Raw genomic sequence first — 8,220 nt, 5'->3', positions numbered from 1 at the left:
TGGATGTGTGTAACAATGTACCTAGGATGAACAAAAATATATATATTTGGCAATATAGCACAGTATTCGTTATAAAAGCACAGGGTAGGAGGGGTTGTAGGCCCCCCCATACTTACCACTGAGCTTGGCCATGGCTCCAGGTGTGCGGCCTCGAGACGGCGGCAGCAGGTGCCTCCCCAGGGAGCTGAGGGGGCAGGATCAAATGGGACCCCATCCAGGGCCAAACGGAGAGCAGGCATGGCAAAGGTGTAGTGATGATACTGTCTTTTCCACACGTGTCCATCTCTCTCCTTTTTTCTTTTCTTATCTTGTTACCTGCTAGTATCCTCTTGCTACCCTATGTTTCCCACCATCTCTATGTCCCTACCATCCTTGATTCAGGCCTTACTTGGCTATACATACCTTTATGCCTATACTCATTGATTTTACTTTACTACTTTAGATGCCTGATAAACATATATGTTTGTAGCTTATATGCTTTATGGACTAATGAGGTTCCTAGGGATACATCACTACCCACACAATTGTAGTTCACCTCTTTTCCCCCCTTTCCTTGTCCACTTTGTTACCTGGTAGTACCCCTCTGTTGTCCTAGGTTTCTAACCATCTTCATGGCCCTACAACCTTTGGCTCAGGCCTTTCATTCATGCATACATGCATACATATCTTTATACCAATATCTATTGATTTTACTCTACTACTTCAGATGCCTGACAAACATACTTATGTTCACAGCCTATACTTTTTATCGACCAATGAGGACCCTAGGGATACATCACTACACCTTTGCCATGCCTGCTCTCCGTTTGGCCCTGGATGGGTTCCCATTTGATCCTGCCCCCTCAGCTCCCTGGGGAGGCACCTGCTGCCGCCGTCTCGAGGCCGCACACCTGGAGCCATGGCCAAGCTCAGTGGTAAGTATGGGGGGGCCTACAACCCCTCCTACCCTGTGCTTTTATAACGAATACTGTGCTATATTGCCAAATATATATATTTTTGTTCATCCTAGGTACATTGTTACACACATCCACCCCTGAAGAGCGAGCTGGATCTCACGAAACTAGTCGGGTAGTATGATGCCCGTGTACCATGTACTACTTCTACATTTATGTACCAATACTCCTTGTTTATATATTTTTTAATTGGCAACCGTTGATGTTATTTATCCATGTAAACAATTGTACTTGAATAAACCATATACTATATTTACTACTGTTATGTTTACTGGCGGAAACAGTGCCCACTTCATTTAAAGTCCCAGGGCGAATCCTTTGTTGTTTGTTGTATATTACAGGGATGGAAGTGTGTCGCTGGGGACACCAGACCTTTTCTTTATCTCTATATTGAACCCGGGTGGAAGACACCCATTAGCCCAAACCTGGTCTGTTGTCACCCCCGCCAGTATTTACATGTACAAACAATTGTTATACTTTGATACTATACTAGGTTACTCATTCTCCAACACAATTTTTATTCCAGTATTGTTATATACCCTGGCTCTGTGTGCGATTCCTCGGTTGGCGCTAGCGATTTTTGTCTCGCATTGGGAGCTGCAATGTGTATAAAGGGAAGCTTTCATGTCTCCTGCTGTCCCCATCTGCTTTCAGGCGGATGGGGACACCTACACATTGGCACCATGTTTAGGCTTCAGAAGCATGGCGTCTGCGATTTTGCAGACGTCGGCATAGCTGGACGCACTATATCATCAGATGGCATGGGGGTACGCTTGCATTTGCGTGCCTTCCTATGACAGTGGGTGCCCCCTGCACTCACATGTCAGCCATCCACACATGGTGTTGGGGGCGGAGCCTCTTGGGGCCTTCCGGGGTTAAATTGGAGGTCAGGCATGGCTTGGATTTCATTTCACTCTTCACTGAGGACACACACAGCTGTGGAGATTGCTTGCTGTGTCTCATTACTTTTATACTTAGGATATTTACCTGACTCAGGTACTTACCATATTCAACTCTTTGATACTTTATTTAGGCACACTTGCATATCTCACACATCGTTTATCTTACGAGCACTTACTCTTATTTATTTACTTTTTTGGATACTGTCTTTTCCACACGTGTCCATCTCTCTCCTTTTTTCTTTTCTTATCTTGTTACCTGCTAGTATCCTCTTGCTACCCTATGTTTCCCACCATCTCTATGTCCCTACCATCCTTGATTCAGGCCTTACTTGGCTATACATACCTTTATGCCTATACTCATTGATTTTACTTTACTACTTTAGATGCCTGATAAACATATATGTTTGTAGCTTATACGCTTTATGGACTAATGAGGTTCCTAGGGATACATCACTACCCACACAATTGTAGTTCACCTCTTTTCCCCCCTTTCCTTGTCCACTTTGTTACCTGGTAGTACCCCTCTGTTGTCCTAGGTTTCTAACCATCTTCATTGCCCTACAACCTTTGGCTCAGGCCTTTCATTCATGCATACATGCATACATATCTTTATACCAATATCTATTGATTTTACTCTACTACTTCAGATGCCTGACAAACATACTTATGTTCACAGCCTATACTTTTTATCGACCAATGAGGACCCTAGGGATACATCACTACACCTTTGCCATGCCTGCTCTCCGTTTGGCCCTGGATGGGTTCCCATTTGATCCTGCCCCCTCAGCTCCCTGGGGAGGCACCTGCTGCCGCCGTCTCGAGGCCGCACACCTGGAGCCATGGCCAAGCTCAGTGGTAAGTATGGGGGGGGGGCTACAACCCCTCCTACCCTGTGCTTTTATAACGAATACTGTGCTATATTGCCAAATATATATATTTTTGTTCATCCTAGGTACATTGTTACACACATCCACCCCTGAAGAGCGAGCTGGATCTCACGAAACTAGTCGGGTAGTATGATGCCCGTGTACCATGTACTACTTCTACATTTATGTACCAATACTCCTTGTTTATATATTTTTTAATTGGCAACCGTTGATGTTATTTATCCATGTAAACAATTGTACATGAATAAACCATATTCTATATTTACTACTGTTATGTTTACTGGTGGAAACAGTGCCCACTTCATTTAAAGTCCCAGGGCGAATCCTTTGTTGTTTGTTGTATATTACAGGGATGGAAGTGTGTCGCTGGGGACACCAGACCTTTTCCTTTATCTCTTTTTTCTTCAAATGGCCCTTTAAAAAAAAAAGAAAAAAGAAATTTAAAAAAATGCTTAAGTTCACTGTGTTCGAGCGCCGGACACACCGCACTATGTGAAGCGCCACGTCAATGCAATCACAAGATTGCAGACGCGGCGCTTCATTTGCGGGATTTTAACCCGCCTTGTGGCGCAATGAAAAGTGCCGATCTGCATCCACCCGGCGCCCATAGGATTACTATACTATGTGCTTTGAGTGACAGACTAGTTAGTATGTCACTTCCGGTTTTCCCTGTGTCAGACCAGTGCGCCGAGCGGAGGAGTGAACTCCTGCACTTGCCGCTATGAAACTCCAAACAACAAGGTAGATGCTGTAAATCCACAGGAGGGGGGCAGAGCTGAATGATTCCACCAGTGGAGATATTAGAATCACTGACGATCAACACAAGGCTGGTCTCCTTATTTCTACAGGATGGATGGATGGGGAGGTTTCACACGGGCTGTGTGTTTAACATGTGCTGATCGTCAATGCTTCTATTATCTCCACTGGTGTTGCTGTGTCTCGGTTTGGCAGTGTCAGTGGAGGCTCTTGTTAAACACACAGCCCATCCTGTAGCTATAAGGAGACCAGCCTTGTGTCACTGACTACACACCGAGATAAGACCACAGCCAGTGTATGGGGCAGAGGAAGAGCCACAGCTGCCTATCACTAGCCATGAATTCCTGCTCAGGACAGAGCCTCATTAACAGACATGTAAGTCCTCATCACTGATCTGTGTGTGTCCATCCATCCATCCATCCCACTCACTCACTGTCCATCCATCCCACTCACTCACTGTCCATCCATCCCACTCACTCACTGTCTATCCATCCATCCCACTCACTCACTGTCTATCCATCCATCCCACTCACTCACTGTCCATCCATCCCACTCACTGTCCATCCATCCATCCCACTCACTCACTGTCCATCCATCCATCCCACTCACTCACTGTCCATCCATCCATCCCACTCACTCACTGTCCATCCATCCCACTCACTCACTGTCCATCCATCCATCCCACTCACTCACTGTCCATCCATCCCACTCACTGTCCATCCATCCATCCATCCATCCCACTCACTCACTGTCCATCCATCCATCCCACTCACGCATTGTCCATCCATCTGTGTGTGTCCATCCATCCCACTCACTCACTCACTCACTCACTCACTGTCCATCCATCCCACTCACTCACTGTCCATCCATCCATCCCACTCACTCACTCACTGTCCATCCAACCCACTCACTGTCCATCCATCCATCCATCCCACTCACTCATTGTCCATCCTTCTGTCCCACTCACTCACTGTCCATCCATCCCACTCACTGTCCATCCATCCCACTCACTGTCCATCCATCCCACTCACTGTCCATCCATCCCACTCATTGTCCACCCATCCACCCATCCCACTCACTCATTGTCCATCCATCCCACTCACTCACTCACTGTCCATCCATCCCACTCACTGTCCATCCATCCCACTCACTGTCCATCCATCCAGCCCACTCACTGTCCATCCATCCATCCCACTCACTCACTGTCCATCCATCCACCCAACTCACTCACTGTCCATCCATCCCACTCACTCATTGTCCATCCATCCATCCATCCATCCATCCATCCATCCATCCCACTCACTCACTGTCCATCCATCCATCCCACTCACTGTCCATCCATCCATCCCACTCACTGTCCATCCATCCCACTCACTCACTGTCCATCCATCCCACTCACTCATCACTGATCTGTGTGTGTCCATCCATCCATCCCACTCACTCACTGTGCATCCATCTCACTCACTCACTGTCCATCCATCCATCCCACTCACTGTCCATCCATCCATCCATCCCACTCACTGTCCATCCATCCATCCCACTCACTCACTGTCCATCCATCCATCCCACTCACTGTCCATCCATCCCACTCACTGTCCATCCATCCCACTCACTCACTGTCCATCCATCCCACTCACTCACTGTCCATCCATCCCACTCACTCACTGTCCATCCATCCCACTCACTCACTCACTGTCCATCCATCCCACTCACTCACTCACTGTCCATCCATCCCACTCACTCACTGTCCATCCATCCCACTCACTCACTGTCCATCCATCCCACTCACTCACTGTCCATCCATCCACCCATCCATCCATCCCACTCACTCACTGTCCATCCATCCCACTCACTCACTCACTGTCCATCCATCCCACTCACTCACTGTCCATCCATCCCACTCACTCACTGTCCATCCATCCCACTCACTCACTGTCCATCCATCCCACTCACTCACTGTCTATCCATCCCACTCACTCACTGTCTATCCATCCCACTCACTCACTGTCCATCCATCCCACTCACTCACTGTCCATCCATCCCACTCACTCACTGTCCATCCATCCCACTCACTCACTGTCCATCCATCCCACTCATTTACTCACTCACTCACTGTCCATCCATCCCACTCACTCATTGTCCATCCATCCATCCATCCCACTCACTCACTGTCTATCCATTCATCCCACTCACTGTCCATCCATCCCACTCACTCAGTGTCCACCGATCCATCCATCCATTCCCTCCCACCCAGTATCTATCCATCCACCCCTCCCTCCAGTATCTATTTATCTATCCATCCATCCCTCCCACTCAGTGTCTATCCATCCATCCCTCCCTCCCACCCAGTATCTATCCATCCATCCCTCCCTCCCACCCAGTATCTATCCATCCATCCCTCCGTCCCACCCAGTATCTATCCATCCATCCCTCCATCCCACCCAGTATCTATCCATCAGTCCCTCCCTCCCACCCAGTATCTATCTATCTATCTATCCATCCATCCATCCATCCATCCCCCCACCCAGTGTCTATCCATGTGTCCATTTATCAAATTTTTCTGTCTATTTATCAAACTATCTGTAGGCCCTATTGCAGGCGAGTGACCAGCGGGGGGGGGGGGGGGCTGGTTCGGGCATTCTTTGTGCCCCCCCAGAAAAATGGAGCACCAGCCGCCACTGACTTCAGGCTATAATAATAAGAGGAGAAGGCTATAAAAAGAATATGGCTCCTATGTACATCTGGTACTCAGGAAGAGGGGTGAGGGACTTGGCTAATACTTGTATGACCTGCTTTAGATCCTTTGCTTATATAAAACTAGTTAATTGTTAATAAAACTCTTATGAAAATAAAAGATGCATTGAAAAAATATATTTTTATCATTTAAAATGCATTAGATCATCCAATATTCACCAATATCTGCTATGAATTGATCAGATCTTAAGCAGATCTTGGTCCTTGTGTATGACTTTGTTCATCTCTATTATCAGATCATTAGATTGATGTCCCATTGAGTCATTGGTTGGTGCTCATCTTCTGTATACAGAATATGACAGTATAATAAAATTCATTATTTGGGTGTCTTTAAACATGCCATAGCTCTTTCACCATATGTGATGAAAACATTGTTCAATGCCAGTTTTAGAGTGAGCCCAAAATTTTAATTTAGCCAATCAACTTTTACGTTGCCAAAAATAAGCCCAAACAATTGGATGAATATCAAAATAATTTCTGTATTAGGACTGTAGTCAGCAAGAGACTTGACTCTTTAGTCCGTGATGTGCTTCTATTGCTAAAATTCTCTTTCACTTGCAAGAAATGCTGAGATATGTAGTGCAACAAGATAAAAAGTCTGAGCTCACTGTATTCTGTCATAACACATAGTAGTGACACAGGCAAGTAGCTAGCTTTCACTGTACTCTTCTTACCATATGACCCAAAGTAGTGCAATTGAAATTGATGTGATTTGATTTGTAGTAACTCACCCTGCCTAGCTACTAGGAATTATAATTAGAACAATTATATTGCAATGACATTTCCTGCATAATCATATCTGCAGTTTATTCTAGTTCTCAGTTCCGTATTTCACGTTCACCATAAGCAGTGTTGTCATTTTTTTTAAATCCCAGTTATTTGCACATCTAAAATTAGCTGAAAACGGAGATCTTATTATTATTGGATTTTATCCCAGACAGTGACATTTGCCGTAAGTTTCTCTGGTTATACACATGTATTAAATAAAACTTTACTACATCCAGGCTGAACCATAGATAGCACACTAATGGGATGTAGTGTTCAAAATTTTTTATAACTACAGGTGAGAGCTACTGAGGTCGATTTTCTAAAGAGAATGTTCACAAAAAGAAAAAAGATTCATTTCAATTATCTGATTGCAAATGAACAGGAATTTACTCTTCAAATGATTTGATGATTGAAGTAAATCTTCACTCTTTTTTTGTGTGAACATTCTCAAGTCCTTTTGTAAGCATTGTAGCTGAGATAGCCAGAAAAATAACCATAGTTTATAGGAATTTACACAATGTCATAATACATAGATAACCTGGATGCCTGTACACTTAATTAAATGGTGGTTGCAATTTTGATGGCACTGGACAATATTTTGATCCCCTGTCATCTCATAATTACAGAAAATATCTTTATTGGATATGTTTCAGTTAGAAAGGCTGTTGGCTAGATTATATATCTTGTTTGCATTGAGAGGTATATTTTTTTTTTTAAACTCAGTTTATTGAAAAACATGCACATACTAATTACACTTGTCAAGCCAATACAGAGGCAAAGTACTGTCCAACAAATAGCATATACCAAGGGAATTGTGACAGAGTATCAAAGCTTGTAAAATGTTGTACATACCAAAGCAACAAATAGGTACATCCACGTATATGCACAATCATGAAAATCAAACAAGAAGAAAGAACTTACATTAAACAAATAACAATAAAAATAAAAAATAAAACAGAGTAAGCAATCAGGCATAAGAATACTGCACTCATGTATGTTATTAGCCTGAACCAGGTGCCCACAATGAGAATGATATTTTGGGTGTTTACTAAATGCTTAATGCTGAATTTTAGGAATGGCAATTGAAATGGAAACGTACTTGAAGCATCAAGGTAAAGGGCACCAGACAGCCAAACCATACATTCCTGAACTAAACGGTGTAGCTGGAAGAAATTAATTATCGTCTTATTAAAATGGCCA

At 44.3% G+C, this 8,220-nt stretch overlaps 1 long non-coding RNA gene across 1 annotated transcript; it reads left to right on the top strand.

Annotated features, from left to right (window-relative positions):
* Window positions 1-847: 847 nt before the first annotated feature.
* Window positions 848-1,209, top strand: LOC143990187 (uncharacterized). Its single transcript, XR_013277203.1, has 2 exons — window positions 848-914; window positions 1,010-1,209. It is a non-coding gene; the product is annotated as an uncharacterized LOC143990187 (long non-coding RNA).
* The last annotated feature ends 7,011 nt before the right edge of the window (window positions 1,210-8,220 follow it).

This window comes from Lithobates pipiens, unplaced genomic scaffold (genome assembly GCF_037356315.1).
Source record: "Lithobates pipiens isolate NorthernLeopardFrog02 unplaced genomic scaffold, aLitPip1_a1.2 Scaffold_18, whole genome shotgun sequence".
NCBI lineage: Eukaryota > Metazoa > Chordata > Amphibia > Anura > Ranidae > Lithobates > Lithobates pipiens.
This window is presented reverse-complemented; position numbering and strand designations above follow the sequence as displayed.